Source organism: Dermacentor variabilis, chromosome 5, assembly GCF_050947875.1.
Source record: "Dermacentor variabilis isolate Ectoservices chromosome 5, ASM5094787v1, whole genome shotgun sequence".
NCBI classification, from domain to species: Eukaryota; Metazoa; Arthropoda; class Arachnida; order Ixodida; family Ixodidae; genus Dermacentor; species Dermacentor variabilis.
Genome location: NC_134572.1, coordinates 176,968,761 through 176,986,178, shown reverse-complemented (window position 1 = coordinate 176,986,178; position 17,418 = coordinate 176,968,761).

The window sequence follows — 17,418 nt, the reverse complement described above, 5'->3', positions numbered from 1 at the left end:
GTTTGTTTCAAACAAGACAGCTGTGCAAATACGTTTGCTTTCACTTTCTTTTGGAAGTTACGCAGCCTTCCGAACTTCCACGCAGGGGTGCCGGTTCTGGGTGGAGCTACCCGCGGCTCGCTCATTCGTACCGTGTATCCCGAATCACTGCATGCGGCAAGTCGCACACGACGCGCCGTACGACAGATCGCACGGAAAATCGCACCATGTGTCTCCCGCTTTAAAGACACATGGTGCGATTTTAATTGCGATCCATCGTACGTCGCATCGTATCAGACGTGCCACATGCAACGATTCGGGACACATGGTACGATTGAGAGAGCGGCGAGTAGCTCTGCCCAGAACCGGCTGCACGGATGCTCGGAATACTGCGTAATTTTGCAAATAAAGTGAAAGCAAACGTGTTTACAAACGACAATATGAACTCATCTATGCGAATACCGTAAACGTGTTTGCGCAAGGCCGCGTTCGTAGTGTCGGCTCAGTTGACAGCAGCCAATGGCTACGAGCCGGCAGCAATAGCTCGCTCGGCCGTCAAATCCGACACTGGTGTTGTTTGCGACGCGATCGCATGTAGCTCGTAGAATGAAATGCCCATGGTGGTAGAAACAACGTTTACATAAATATGTCGCACTTAAATTGCAATATATTTGCTTTTATAGGGGCCGACGGAAGCGAATTAGCAACGCCAGGTGAGCTTGCGATCGTGGGAGGCGGTATAGACCTAGCTCTCCAGCCGTTTATTCCGGGGCCGACAGCCCTTGCGATGCGTCCGCAGCTCGTAATAATGCACCTAATTTCGTCAGCACAATCAATGCCTGAGCATTTATGTTTCTCTTAAGTGAAAATACGGCTAGTTTTCACGGTACCATTAGTAGCGATGAGCAAACACGCCAGTCAGGCAAGCCGCTTCGCATAGACGATTGCTGCGGCGTCTGCGCTGACCGCTTCCGAGTCGAAATAACGCCAACGATTTACTATTTTGCACAACGTTTTGTAACATGCACATTTTACGAGGTCACTTTATAAGTTAATCCGTGTCAGAAAAAAGTGTAGCTTAATGAGGCCAGCGTTTGGACCATGCAGGGAGAGAGAAAAAAGCATGCGCAAGACCGGAGCGGCGAGGCATTCGCTCTCCGGCCCCGCCCCGACTGGTATAGCACTTGGCCATGACGTACTTGCTACAGGCCCTCTCATTGGCTACGGCCGTCCGACCGACCAAGCAGTCATGCGACAATATCCAGCAAGTTGGTCGCATGCGCGGCGGATCCTGTTGAGAACCTGTTCAGTGCGGCTGCTGATGCGAACGGTCGTACGATGGATCGGACGCAAAATCGCACCATGTGTCTCGCGGTCAAGACACATCGGGGGAATAGAGCTTCTCCCCGGGCGGCGGAAAGGGAGTCTCCCCGGTTCCAAGAAAGGGGAAGGAGGGAACGTAGAGTTTTGGGTGCGGCGTCGCGGTCAGGGATGAATGGGCTTGAGCACGAAGGGTAGCGGTAGCGACGGAACGATGAACCCGAGCGAGCACGTGTTCATCACGTGATAACAGCGCGACCGCTTCGAAGATATAGGGATGCATTCGCACTCGCGCAGGCTTTCACTACCAATAGGCACCATGCAATGAAGTTTGCCTCGTTGGTTTGTCTGTACATGTCGTGCCACCTAGCAGCGGCGGCGAGCACCCGCGTGTACGCACCCGCACCGTCATTTTACCATTGTCCGTGGTGCGCTCAGGCGCGCCTGAAAGACTGCTTTTCCAATTTTCCAATGGGTTCACCTCGGCCTCTTTGCAGCTCCTCCGTGAGAAGTGGGAGCAAAAAGAACACGTGCAGATACTCCTGCGTTAAGGACTGTCACAAACGCGAAGGGGATGTAGGCATCAAATTGTGCCGCTTCCTTTCAAAACCGTGGAAAGCAAACCGGCGGCTGCAGTGGATAGTCGCGGTTATTGTCGCTCTTTCTGTTAAAGGAACAATGCAAAAAGGATTGAAAAGAAACCAGCCCAGCAGCGGCATCGGTAAAAACACACAATAAAGCGACAGCTGCATAAAAACGCGTGAACTAATTACCGCTGTTGTAAATTGGTTTAGATACGAGTAGTTGTTTAGCTCGTCTCGCTCCAAAATAAACGCGCAGTTGTTACGTGTCAAATTACATTCGTAAGCGCTCCGTGCTAGAGCTTTGTATGCACTGGGCTTTTTGTTGTGCATTATTAAGCCAACGTGCACTTTCTGCACCAAGATCAAGACGCGACTGCTGGAACAAGGCTCATTCATGCCGATGTTTTCTCGTGTTCAGAACAGAACTGTGGTTGGAGTACACCGCAGCACACAAGGAGTATTCGCAAATTAGCATTTCTCGCGCACGCTAGCGTGCATTCTTTCTGTGTTTACGTTGTTTAATCTCAGCTGACTGCTATCTATTATGTTTCAGCGGTGACGACCTCTCACATTCTAGCCCGAACGACAATACCAGAATATGCCCGAGGCACTTTGTCGACGGAGAAAAAGACCCTTGCCTGCCAATTCGCCAAAACCTCTACAATTGGGAGGTGCAAGGCACGCTCCAAATAATGAAGTTAAAATGACAGTTGTAAAACGTCCATGGCCGTATTTTCTCACTTAGGTGGCACAAAATAATTGTTTCTTGACTTACTTTGAGTTTGACGTCGTAAGCATGCTTGCTTTATTGTGTCAAGCACTTCGCGACCTGCGGTGGTTGCTTAGTGGGGTGTTGGACTGCTAAGCAAGACGTCGCGGGATCAAATCCCAGCCACGGCGGCCGCATTTCGATAGGAGTCCACGATAGATTTAGGTCCACGAAGATTTAGGTCCGGGGCGGCCGCATTTCGATAGATTTAGGTCCACGTTAAAGAACCCCTGGTGGTCAAAATTATTCCGGAGTCCCCCACTACACCGCGCATCATAATCAAATCGTGGTTCTGGCGCCTGAACAGCCATGATTTAATTTATGCACCTCGCTGTGATGTCCGTGCTGTTTACTTCTTTGACACGATATACATGGTTGTAGTCGTAATTTGACGTCCTTTCTCAAGCGTCTGTTGACGAAAATTGGCCTCGATGTCTTCGATTGCTAAAACGTACCACAATTTAGCAGGACCGGCACGTTTCAAGAGAGCGCCGCAAAAGCATGCCTCCGTAGCAGTGGCCGTCTCAGTGTTCCGCGGAACTGACACGGTGGCGCTGACGGTTGAGCCGATTGCTGCGCCGGCTGACCATTGTAGGTAGCCCATAGCGGCTAGTTCTTGGTCACATCGCGCTTGGAATACTTCTGTGCCCATAGGAGTGGCGATTGCTATTACACCTCATTCCTACAACACATGGTTAGACTTGCATACAAGTTCATTTGTGAACAAACGAATTAATAAAGTTTATCTAGATTTTAAGCAACAACAAAAAAAACTTCCTTTTCTCAGCATACATAAAGTGTGGCCATTCATATTGTTTGCTTTCTTCTACGGCCGCCGTTCGCAGTGCGATGCCTCATTCGCTATGCGCTGCAGATACGGCTCGCCAGTGCCCGTGTGCGCGTGGCGTGACCACAGCGGTGTCAAGTTTGAAACCCTAAAGCGTCTATGCCATACACTTCAGCTAAACCTCTGGAAAATGGTCCTTAATGAATTCATCAGAGGGACCATTACTAGGACGTTCTCGCTCGCTAGTTGATTCATACTTGAAAAAAAGCCGGCAGATCCCACGCCCTGTGGGAATCCATGTTATGCGAAGCAGTGCGAGGAGAGCCTACCAAGTTAACGAAGCGGCCATGAGAGCACCAAGACCTAGGCGGCTGTTTCATGACCTACATGGCACGCATGTCATGGCATTCATGTCATGACCTATCATTTATATCCCTCACACACTCTTGTCATACTAAGCCAATTTTGGTATATGCCAAATTAACGAAACGACCTTGAGAGCACCAAGACGTAGGCGGCTGTTTTATGGCCTACATGATACGTTCCGCACGTCTGAGGGGAAAAACCGCACAAAGTGGAAAGCACATAAGAGGCTGATAAGTGTTCAGCTCACCTAGAGTGGTTCCGCGCTCGGGCCCTGGGGTAATCAGTCGTTGACTAAAGCCGAGCGCTGCAGAGGGACAGCGTGCGGTGGTTTCAGCGGCTGAACTGATATGCGGCCAGTCGAAACTAGTCAGCCGAGAGACGCATCGGGGAATAGTGCTTCTCCCCGAGCAGTGGAGAGGGTGTCTCCCCGATCCTAAGAAAGGGGAAGGAGTGAAAGGAGGGTCTTCGCTGCGGCTTCGCGGCCTGGCTCGTTGAGCAGCAGGAGCGGCGAAACGGGCCCTCTCGCCGCTACCCACCGTGAGCGAGCACGTGACCTTCGCGTCACTACCACGCGGCCTCTTCGAAGATATTGGGATGCGTGCGCATTCACACATCCCCCTCCTTAATATCCCCCTTTAGCCACGAAGAGGCCGCCGCCACCTGAGGCTTTCCAGAGAGGGACACGCTACTCCGACATCAACCCGGTTTGAGTCCATGTTGATGAGGGAGCAGCTCTAGCTGTAGACCGCCGTTGCCGCCGTGTGGGTAGTCGCGAGCCAGGCAGGAACATTGATGACGGTACGTAGCAGCTTGACAATTTATGACGGGATGTAGTAGGAGGCAAGAAGGGCACTGGGGCCGGGCGGCGTCACCTGCCTGAGTCCGTAGTGCGTGGACTTCTCTTGGCTGCCCCGATTGTGCTGATGCGATCCCCGAGCCAGCCTCGAGATGGTGCAGGACAGCTGTCTTCTGATGTCCCCGGAGTTCGTTGCCCTCTGGTGTGTTCGAACGCCGTTTTTTCCTGTTCGTAACGACACAGCTCTCTCTGTCGTTGAGCCTTCACTGCTGTCACGGTTTTCGGCACGCACGATCAGCAAAGCCGCGCCGACCGACGACCCCGAACGGTGGCTTGCACTTCGCTGCTTAGCAGGGGTCCGCTTTGTCCTTGCGGGCGGTTCGGCGTGGAGTTGTGCGGTTCGGTTCGGGGAATTCTGCGCGCTACCACCACTTCGGAACGGAAGCCGCTCGCCGAGTTAATCACCTCGTTGGTGGCTGCTGGAGGATCCGCTTATCTCGCCGCCCGTTTTGTGTTGCTGACTACTTACGGCCTGCTCGTTGGTTCCGACAGCGAGAAGGAGCTTTTCTGCTTTGTTGTGGCTGCACGGCTGGTGGTGGGCGATCTGCTGCTGCGACCAATATGGCTAGCCCCTCTCACTTCTTCCAAAGAGGCGTGCGTGCTCGCTCTGGAAGCCTGCACGATAGACATCGGAGGAGCGTTCCATCCGATGTCGCGTACAATAATATAGCCTCTGCGAACCGGGCAGACTTATTTCTGCCGAGAACGCAACTTGTAACGCCGCACTGCGCTCAAACGTCGAGTTGTGCCACCCGATGCCACTGCCGGCGGGCGCGGGAGAGCGTTTTCCTCAGGCCTCTAGTTCCCTCTTTCGTAGTAGGGTTTGAGGTCACAGACTTGCAACGGTTGGCCGATGGGTCTTATCTTCAAGTCCGCCAGCCTGTACATGAGCGATGAGACAGTCTGTCGCACCCGGTATTGTCCTGTCCATTTTGGCGGCAGAGAAGCTGAGAATTTCTTAGTGGCGTGGCTTCGGACGGTGATTACATCTCAGGCCGCACACTTTGTAGAGAACTTCCCGATGAGAGGGTCGTACTGCGCTTTCAGCTCGACACGAGCAGTGCTCAGCTTCCGTCGCGCTTTGCGTAACGCCTCCGTAACTTTCATGCGCAGCCCTGTCGCATAATGGGCGTGTGCCGACGAAACAGTCAGTTCCGTGCTGCTGCTATCCTGTACAGTAAGTTCTACTGGATTCAAGAGCTCTCTCAGGCGTGTGTGGCGGGTGTAAATCCAGTCAGGCGATTCACTGTCGGCCCGATAGCAAATCCAATTTCAGGAAGACAAGTGTCCCACTCATTGCGCGTCTCCGCAAATGCAATGAGCATGTGCTTGATGTTGCGGTTCACATGTTCAGTGAGATTCGCCTGGGCATGGTACATGGTTTTTCTGTGCCTAATGCTGCGAGAGCTGCACGACATTCCACGAAGAGTTTGGCAGTGAAGTAAAACGCATTGTCCATTATCAACTGCTCAGGATAGCCGAGAGTTCATAACCTTGAAGAACAGTTGCACCCTTTGGGGTGTATATTTGCCACACAGCAATAATCGTCATCTGTCTTGCCCGCATTTCCTTTCTTTAACCCTGTGAGCCCAGTACTTCCAAGTCATGAACGGCATGCACGTTATCAGCATGACAGAGCATTATCGACAGGAAATTAAGGAGCGCAGCGTTTCAAGAAAGGAAATGCCGGCAAGACAGGTGACGATTATTGTTGTGTGGCAAATATACAACCCAAAGGGTGTAAACTTTTCCTATAGTGCATGATTACGCATGCCGTCAGGTTCCGTAGGGGGTACAGTTCCACCAACTTGTTGAAATGGTCTCTGATTACTAGAAGGAATTGGTTACCGCTCGGTGTCCTATAGGGTAATGTCCCATGACACCACATACCGCAATTGCCGCGGTGTTCGGTTACAGGTCGGCTGCATGAGCAGGGGTGATCGTCCCCCAGAGGTCTTCACGCTTCGGCACACGTTGCAAGAGCTAGCGTAGCGCTTCACATCCCGCTTCATTCCAGGCAGGATAGCAAAGCGGCACAACTTAAGATGAGAGCAAAGTTTTTCTTCCTCCGCCATGTTCTTCTTTCTTCGTGTTTTAGTTCGCTCTCGGCTCTTCCTGAGCCGCTGCGCTATTCTCTGCTTCGGTACTCCGGGACTAAAGATGCTGGATGTCAATAATTCAAACTGAATTTATTTATAGGCAGATATTAGCGGTTACACTGAGTATTCATTAACAAGGAAAACTCGTTCACATTTACGGATGCGGCTGAGCAAGGCCTCGGAGCAGTCCGTCGCTCCGATCTGGCACCCGATGAGATCGGTCCGTCGTCTCTCAAGCCTTAGCTCACACTGCCCGCTCAGCCGCGCACATTCTCACCCCCAGCCGCGGGACCATGTGTTCCGGCTGCGTAAATGCCAGAATACATGGAGCGAATATGCGACGAATAGTCGGCGTTCGACGCCCGGCGGCGTACGCGCGACGCGCGGCGGCGGAGAAAACGTCGTTCGCCGCCGATCTAGCTGGCGCAGAAAAGTTCGTCGGGCGTCGGCGATACCGGAAGCGGCAAACGAGCGGCGCCCCAAAGCGAGCCAATCAGGTCTCACTATCCGCCCCTACTTCCGACTAGGCTTCCCCGCTTGTCCGTGTATCCCGATCCCGCTCTATCGTTCACGCCGGCCTCCCGCTTTTCGTAGTCATGGCATCCAAAGCGGCGCGGCTGGAATTTAACGACAAGTTAATTTCGGCTGTTCAGAAGCGTGCCGCGCGCGCGTTGAGCCACAGAACAGAGCCGCGGAGTTGGGGAAGCCGAAAGTTGTTTACCCGCCCAGTGCTGCCACAACGCATAGCATCGCCGCTTTCTTTAAACTACATCGGCACATGGATGTCTCAAGCACATAAAAAATACTAGAAATCATTCCTAAACAAAATTTTACACGTTTTTAGAGTGTTCCGCAATTTAAAAGCGATAATAGTTGTCGTTAAAGTTTTTATTTTTGCCATGTGTTTCACTACAGCGCATTTGCCTCGTCTAGCCACACTGATAACAACGCAGCGACTCGCCGGCGGCGGCCGCCGTGCCTTCGCTCCATGTAGCGCAGCCCGACGAACATACGGCGTCGCGCCGCGGCAGATTTTCTGCCGCCCGAACTTCGTCGTGAAAGTTCGCTCCATGTATTCTGGCCTTTAGTCGTACCGACGGTGGCCGCCGCTCGGACCATCCGAGCCGCCCGCGCCGCCTCGGCCCGACCCAATACTCCCCAATGACTCCCTTCTCCAGATGCCACTACAACGGCTCGCTGCGCGATTTTTAGCGCTCGCCAGAACCAGTGCGCGAGAACCACTGCCGCTCCATTTTTCGCCGAACAGCGTCCGGCCACAGCCTTCCCAAAGCAGGCGCTCTCTGGAAGCAGTACAACAAGCAGCCAACAGCACAACATCGCAATGCAACACATACACAAAAACGGAGTGGACCCCAGAGAAGTCGAGCAAGCACGCACTTAAGCGAAGAAAAAGAATGCACACATGAGCTTCACCAAGCCGAAAATTCACAACGACCTTACAGTAAGTCGAAGCGCCACTGGCATGCCTGGCGAGGCACGTATCGTGAAAGTAGCATAAATGCGCTCCTCTCAGCGTGCGTGGAATCACCGCTTTGAAGGACTCATGTATATGCTTCTCCGTGGGAATATACCTCAGAAGGACGCCGTCAGAGTCTAGCAGGTAGGAATCCAACGCGCTCACAGCGCTACCAGCTGTTTCGTAGCGCCGCGCACCCGCAGCAATACCAGCTTCGTTCATGTACGCCGAGGCCGCGCCGCCGGGCTCCTGGAGCCCCTCAAGCACTTTCATACAGAAGGGGTCTTCCCGCTGGGCCTCTAACAGCTCCTTTTAGCCGAACACGCTCGCAACTGAAATGACGCAGTCCAAGTGGTTCATGCTTTCGTCCTGAGAAGGTGGTTCGTCCGTCATTCCTTTGGAACCATTGCCGTCGAGCGTTATAACAGTACCTCTGCTCTTACGCTGAGTCACTGAGTCACGATGGGTATTAATGTTACCCCTCATGATGAACACGAGCGTCGCAGCGGTTAGTCCGCTCTCAAGCTCAATTGTCCGTACGCCATAACGTTCTTTCCTCTCCTGTAGCGAACGATAATGTCATATGGCTGCAGAAGTGCCCATCGCGCGAGCCGGCCGCTCGGCTATCCACACACCTAAGCCAAGTTAGTGCCATATGATCCGTCTCGATAATGGATGGGACTCCACCAATGTAGTAGTCGAACTTTTTGAGAGCGAGAATGATTGCGAGGCGTTCTTTTTCTGTCACGGAATAGTTTTTTCTCTGCGAGAGTCAAAGAGAGGCTGTCAAATGCTACCGGCGCAAGCTACTTTCCTGCTATTGAAGCAAAGTCGCTCCTAGGCCAAAGTCGCTAGCGTCTGTATTTGTGATACATTCCTTATTCAAATGTGGTAGCCTTAGCTCAGTGGTTTCCACGAGCGCGCTTACGAGGTTACGCAGTGACCCCTCACGCTCGGGACCCCATCTCCACTGCTTACCTTTCCTCAACAGCATAGTCAAGGGGGCTTAAAGTGCAGCTTAGTTTGGGATGAACTGGCGATAGAAGTTCATCAGCCCCAAAAAGCGTCTTAGTCCGCCTATGTCCGCCGTTTACGGATAGCTCAATATTGCCTGAACCGTGTCTTCACATGGCAGAAGACATCCGCTATCCAGTGTAAACCCCAGCAGCGTTACTTAGGTTGCTTCTATCTGGGTCTTGGTCGTGTTTACCGTTCTCCCCACAGCTCTCAGGCGCTCCACCACCTTTATGAGATTACATAAGTGCTCATCAAAGGTACGCGAGTATACCACATCGTCTGGGTAAGTATAAGAGCATAGTGCCAGCTTGCGTCACCCAAGACACGATTTATTAGGGTATGGTAAGTTCCAGGCGCTCCGACCAGTCCAAAGTGCATACGGGTAAACAGAGAGTGGCTTTTGTGACAATTAAAGGCCGTCTTCTCTCGGTCACGAGGATCTATCTCCACCTGAAAGTATCGTGTCCTTGCATCGGGCGTAGTGAAGTACTTTGCTCCACTAGCGTTGGACACGATCAAGAGTATGGTAGGAAGCGGATATGCGTCCTTGCGTGTCACTTCGTTGAGGGGGCAATAGTCAACACATTGGCAGGTCGTCCCATCCTTTTTTGGAACGAACACCAAAGGAAAACAACATGGGTTATCTCACCTTTCAACAACGTCTGTATCGACGAGTTCGTCCGGGGTGCTGTCTACCCATTGCGCCACGAATATCCTCAGGACATCGATTAGATGCGAGCGTCCTAGTCTCGGTTAGGACGTCCAGCGGATAACATAAGGATAATAATTTCGAGATGTCCTAATTAGGACATCCACCGGACATCCACACGATTGAACTTCTCGGATCTATGAAATCCCAAAATATTAATCCTATGGATGTCCGAAGGATGTTTTCAACGGGATTTCTAATACTGGCCATATGTGGGACCGACACGCACACTCCAACACGTACTGCGTGATCATATCGCTGAATGTTAAGTCTCTTCCACGGCTGCCTTCAGCGCACGCTTTTCCGAAAAGACATTTCAGCCAGCATCGTAAAGCTGCTGCACTCAGGATCAAACTTCCAATGCTGACGATAAATGGAGATGTTGCAATGAACGATCTAACTGCACAAGCATATCGGGAGGAAACGTCACAAAGCGGTAGGCAGAGCGCCGGAACAGCTGCGCATAACCACCTACCGCAAGGTGTAACCGAATCAATCGTGTCATGCGCTCCTATGCTCTCCGAACATGTCGAGAAAGCGTGAGTACTGTAACATCTGCGACAGCGGCAGCCCCTGCCGTAGAACAGAGCTGTGATTGCCTTTGCCCAGCCGAATCGCCACTGTCATTTGCATGCACGCTTTGCGTTCATTTGAGAGTAGTCGGTCACATGACACAACGCCGATGTTTTATTGGAGCTCTTCGCCTTTCTATGTATAGGCGCGGAATGCCTGAATGTTGCTGGGTTGGTGCGCTCCGCGCTCTCTGACCGGGGTTGCCAGATCGGGCTATTAATAGCGAAATTGGGCTGCTTGTAACAGCGGAGCAGTTTAAGCTTGAGTTCCGCCGTGGAGCGTTACCAGAAAACTCCGCGCAGTTGTGCGCTGCCTCGCGTTGCCTATTAACCATCTGCGAGAGCATCGAGCCGCGTAACCTCCTCGCACCCCACGCGCGTAGGGCGGAGTCATGACGTCCCATAGGAAGACCAAAGAAAGTTCGGACGGCCGAAGAAGAAGCGGCTTACCAGGAAGAGCGCCGTACTGCCAAGCGAGAAGCGATGCGTCGCCGCCGAGCTGATCCGGAACACCGCGCCGAAGCTGCGGCTGAGAAAAGGGGACGCCGCGTCGAGGATCCCGAGTTTCAGTCCAGGGAACGCTAGAGACGGCAGCTTAACGCTCGACGTCGCCGATAAAGCGATCCCGGCCTGCGAATGCTCGAAAACTTCCAGCGAGAGAAGGACTTAGCAAAACCTACCATAACCTCGCAAAACCTAGAAACGACTTAGCCAAGCCTACCAACAACTTAGCACAACCTAGCATATAACCTCGCAAAACCTACGAACAACTTAGGCAAGCCGCGTAATAGCTAGCTGGTCGCAAGCTCCCCTGTTGACTCCAGCCTTGCTCCCCTATAGTGCAAGCTGCGCGCGTTTTTACATCGGCTGGCGTCGAAAATTCCGTGTTGGCTACATCACCATATTTGGGCTATTTTTGTCTTAACGACTTCCGAGTCCCGAGGTCCGCGTCAGCACTCACCAAATTCGGGAACCTCGATTTATGAAAACCCGAAGCTCATTGCTGCTGCAACGATATGTAGGCAATGTCGAACGCTGTGTTTGAGGCAATGTCGGCGTTGGGAAGATGTCGTTAAGTCGTGGCTGCCATGCTTATGCGTCATTCCAGCGCTGAGCTCTCTTCTTTTTGTTTTGGGTTCGCTGACATTTGCTGCCGATTCACATGTCAGTCAGTATAAGAAATGCGGTAGGGCTACAGCTGTCGAGCACGTGTTCCGTGCCGGCTGCTATAGGGCAAATTGTTATGCACACACAAGAGCTCAAAAATGCGCAGGCATGTCGTGGCGCGACAATTTCACTCGCGGTACTTCAATGTTTATCAAGGGTTCCTCAAAGCGTATTGCTTCGTTTTCCCACAAATCGCCGCATTATTTATTTACCCAGTAACTTTTCGAAAAATTCCGCCAGTCGCTTTAAACGAGAGACAAGACGCTTCGAGTCCTTATGTACTACATGCTCATCGACGCGCAGTAGTCCCGCCTGTCGATGAAAACAAAATATTCTGCTCTAGTGTCACCAAGCGTCAGCAAGGTGTGGGCTAGCATTAGGAAAGCAAAAAAAGTGCCGCAAATCCAATGTTCCCCCTGTTATCTGTACTTGTTTTGTCCCAACGTGCGCTGCCTCTTTCGAACGCAGCCGTCGAACGCGTGTTCAGCCAGGTTTCGTTGACAAAGAATAATTTGGGAAACCGCAGGTCTAACGAGACACTGCAAGAGCTCGTTCACGTTAGGTTTGGTTTGGCACAGGTTGGGGACTGCTGCGAAAATTTTTAGCGAGATGAACTGCTTTTTTCGCGTTTCATTCTATATGTTACAAGTGGCAGTGTAAGTTAACTAAAATGGGGCTCGACTGTATAATTAATCCATCTGCGTAAATCCCCAGTGTGAGAAGTAATAATAATAATATTTGGGGTTTTACGTGCCAAAACCACTTTCTGATTATGAGGCACGCCGTAGTGGAGGACTCCGGAAATTTTGACCACCTGGGGTTCTTTAACGTGCACCTAAATCTAAGCACACGGGTGTTTTCGCATTTCGCCCCCATCGAAGTGCGGCCGCCGTGGCCGGGATTCGATCCCGCGACCTCGTGCTCAGCAGCCCAACACCATAGCCACTGAGCAACCACGGCGGGTAATGTGTGAGAAGTAGGAAGTGGGACTGTATCCAATGTTTCTTTTTTCGTTCGCTCTTTTAGTCAAGCAGGTTTATATTGCGTGAAAGTCCCGACTGTTTCATGGTACTTTTTGAACGTTCATTATTATTAAAATGATAAGCTCTGTAAATATATGAAAAGCGATGTTCGCCCAGTGAAGATGGCAACCCAAGCAACCCTAGCCGACGGCCGATACTTGGCTGATCGTTGAGAAATAGAAGCCTGCTTCACTGCGCTGGTCACCCGACCTCCGAAAACAGTAGGCCCGAGGCTTACTCCCAGCTACGTCAGCGCGTGGCCGGCCGCACGTGCTGGGCCTCCATCGAGCACGACTGAACGCCGAGCGCGTCAAACGCTCGTCGGTGCGACAAGCCGGCAATGCATAGGACTGGCTTTAGTTGCCGACTGAACTTTGGCTCCACGTATTTTTTTCTTAGACAACATAAAATAGCTTGCGCTAAGTACACAACTGCCATAATAACAAGTATTTTGCATGCTGCCACAGCTGATGCCTACTGCAGCAGCGCCAGACTGCAACTTTGGACTTTTCAAGTTATTTTTTAATGAGTTTGCTCGTACTGGCTGCATGGTCTCAACTCACGTTTCACTAAAAGGCCGCAATTCTTGTTTGTCTGCATTGGTAAAATGCTTTCCATTGTAGTTAAACTGGTTAGTTCGCAGCTGGTTCGGTTCCACTGGGTAGGAAGTGTATTTTTGGCATGAACCATGGCAAGCGGACATACTAATTATACACTCTGTGAAAAATGCAAGAAGAAAGAATGCGCCCTCATTGCGAAATTTGAGCGGGAACAAAAAGGCAATGTAAAGGATACATTCTTTTAAAGGTTATTATAGCAAACGCGCATGCTACTTCCAAAGGCAAGCTGATACAGGCTATTAGCGGCGAGAATTTGGATTTTGCACTCTCGCGAGTGACGTCACGGCCAGTACGCCGCTCGCTGCGGCTCGCTCGGCTGCCGCGCGCGCTCGTTCCGTTCGTGTATGCTTGGGCTACGGGTGGCTCGAGCCGTGCTTATTGAAGGATATGTCTGCTTCTTTCTCCTGCCATGCCTCTACCACAGTTCCTTCTCCTAAAGCGCGTTAGTCAATAAAATTTGCGGCCTGGATATCGCAAGCTATGTAGCGTTGAAGGAGTCTATACTGGCATTGCAATGGATATATGCGTCGTGTCTGTCCATAAATTTTGCGTAAAAGGAATGTCTGCAAATTCAACATGTTAAGTTGTGTATGATGCTTCGATAAACACTTAACACACTTAACATTGCCTTAGTATTTCGCTATGAGAGACATTGCATTTTACATGGAAGAAACATCTTGATAATTGGCGTCAGCATGTTATCCGTGTTAGACACTGCTGATTCTTATTACTCTGGTGAGTTGTTCTAGTGAAATATGGCCATTTATTATTTGCGTAGCAGAAAGAGTTAGGCACGCATTCCTTATAAAAAGTTTGCTGCTACTTTCACCTCTCTCTGAAACAGGCCTCCAAAAAACGAATTGCTCATGGCTGCTAACACTACGGCGCGTCATGTAGAGTACTTACGTAATTAATGCACAAATGCCTTAGTAGCAATCATCTGAGATAAATGTTTCGTTGTTAAGATCGAGAGCCAATCAATTGCAAGCGATGAAATGTTTGATGGTGGCTCTCAGTAGCCTTTATCAATAATATGGCACACCCCTGATCACACAACGGTAGCAACCGACTGTCGGTATGGTGAAGTACGCTTTGTTCGCGAAATCCATCAGCTCACTACAACTTCGAATTGAAACCATAAAGCATTTTTACAACGCCAATAGGAATGACTAAAGTATTTTCGAGCTACCACAGCGCAGCTTAGATTGCCTAGAAAAGAAAAATTCAAGCACTTTCTGTCTCGCCATGTCTCGATCCAGCATCGTTCAATTATACAAGCGGAGAACTATTCGCTTCGTCGATATATAAAAGAGAACCTCGCCCAACTGCAGGCAAAATAAAGTTTGCTCCAATCCAATCGCAAACATTAATAAAGAAAACACCGCAGGCCTTACATATATTTTCACTTGATTTTTGACCCTCCACAGAGGAATTGTGATATCTTCAATGTGTCCCATACTACTAATGATTGACGCTTCCACTTCTTTCTGGCTGCAGCCAAGTGGTCCAACAGGCATAATTCACCAAAAAATATTGGCCGAGCTGCCTCTGTCTGTGGGCCAAACAGATTCGTCATGTATATTCCTCAAGCAACAAGCACTAGTAAATTTCTCAAGTGAGTTGAACGTGTAGCACAGAAAAGGAAATATATATTGGTATAATTCCTCTTTGTGTTCTGTAAATGGCTCTGAGCCCTCATTAGCTTTACTTCAAATTATCGCCGTTTAAAATAAACACGTGAACAACCGCCTAATTTTGAGAAGCAGTTAAAGAAGCAAGTGGCGCCTGTAGAATCTAAACTGCAGTATTAGTTAAGTGCTCGTGTCACTGCCGAGCGTTTCTGTGAAGAAATGCAAAGTTCGATATTGTACCATAAACTACTCGTCGTGAGCAAACCTGTTTTAGCGGATTAAAATCAACGTGACTGTTGTAGAAGTCATATATAGCCAGCGTTTGTGACATACTTGTTGCGCCGCGGCAAGTATGGTATCATAACTGGATACTTATGTGCTATGTTTTTGCGGTTGTCGATCCGCGCATGAAAAACCCGCAATGGCCTGGTCAGCGCTTCTTCGGCTGGCATCGTAGCGTTGTCTTTGAGAGCTGCCTTGTCGTCTAAGACATAAGCTCTTTGAATAAATTTTCGCAAATGAAGTCGTCGCAAAAATATATTTGAGACGACTACCATAAGTATACAAGCAGAGAGAATGAGGGCGAGCAAACGAAAACGCCGCAGAAATCGCCTTGACACCGCCCAAACTGTAGCAGACGACAATTGCAAGTCCGTGCCCTGACGTCATGCGAGCGGCGCTCGCAGCGCCCCTGTAGTTCGTTCTCGGGGCTAATGGCCTCTGGAGACGCCGGATAAAGGGGGGGAGGTAAAAAACAAAAACAAAAGCAAAACAGTCCAGAGGCGGGGAAGAATGGGGGCAAGAGGGGAGCCGAGCCCGACGCCCGGTAGCGTGGCCGACTAACTGCAGTGCTGAGCTAGAGGGGAAAGAAAAAAAAAAGAAAATAAACGTGCGCGACCAGGGAACACAGGCGGAGAAGTGCGGAAACTTTTGTTGTCCACCGTCTTTCTTTTCCCTGAATGTTTTCGACAAGTATCTGCAGCCGGGTGACACCGTCTGGAGTTGTACGCTGCGCTTGCGGCCGAGAAGGTGAAAAATTCTGCGCAAAACCCAGGGCAACCCACGAAGAAGAGACGAGACAAGCACTGGCGCTGATTAACAACTGATTCACGTGACCACGCATGCGTGCGCAACAAAAGAGAGAAATATTCATGTTACACTAAAGCCAGTTACCGAAGAAGTGCGTGCAGGAAATTAAATTAGGCCAAGTACAGAGACAAGGAGATATGACCGATACAGTCGTCTGCTTTTTCCTTTATGTGGAAAGCCTCCAAGGTCAGCCGTGCATGTTCATTTGTGCTTCTGCCGAGGATCGATGTCTCGTCATATCACGGTTGACAATTGCAGCCACAATTAAGATGGGCAACAAGGTAAGCCCCTTCGTCTGCATTATTATTTGCTTTTTTCTCATGTTCCCTAAGTCGCTCATTGATACACCGCCCTGTCCGCCCGATCTAAGCCTTTCGACATTATTATTATTATTTGTTTTGAACACATATACACATATATACAGTTAACAGGAAAGGGAAAGCGAGGAGCAGGCTGGTAACTGTCACCGGAAGGGGCACAACGCCTGCCTACTCTTCTGAAGGAAGGTGACAGCAACACAGAAATGGAAGATGGAAGGAGAGGAGGAAAGAGGAAAGGAAGAGCAACAGCACAAATCTAAAGACTAAAGTAGAACACAGTACACTACGCACGTTGTTCTGCCGAGTTCCGACTCTGCAGCCGGAATTAAAGTGACGCCGCGTCGAACAACCTCCACAATTATCAATCACATCCATGGCTAGTTCGCTATGCGGCTAATTGTGCGCTCCACGATGAGACGCCAAGTATAGCTGCACGCAATCACCGTTTCACTGGTAGTCGGCTCACAATATACACTACAAGGTGTTTGAACCCGCCACCTCCCATCTTCGAAGGAAGAAGCGTTAGGACACAGTACAGATCACACACAGTAGGGCCGGTCACTGAAGGTCACGCTACTACAGAATGTTGAATGTTCACGTTGCAAACGTGAACTTTAGTTAGCTCTAGAAAGGTTAGTAGTAGTAGTAGGTTAGTAGTAGTAGTTATTAGTTAGACATGAGACAGAGAAAACAAAAACAACACCGGTGAAACATGGGACGTAGGATATACCGTGCTTGATTTGGCATTCTCGCTTGCTTTTGCCGCAAGTACGGGAGCAAAGCTTAGTAAGTTTGTTCGGCGCAGAAAACGCCAGGGGGCACCAGGCCTGCTAGCAACTATCTTGAGTTGATGAGGGACCTTATGAAGATAAGGCACCACCACAGGTCTGAACGGTTCACGTTCAACGGTCCCCGTCTTTTCGTTTTTTTGTTTTCTGACTAAGGGCCTTGGCAACTGCAGTCAGGAGCGACATAGGGAAACCTGTTGAGAAAAGTCGGTGCACCTGATCATCAAAGCTACGCTGCATTTTATG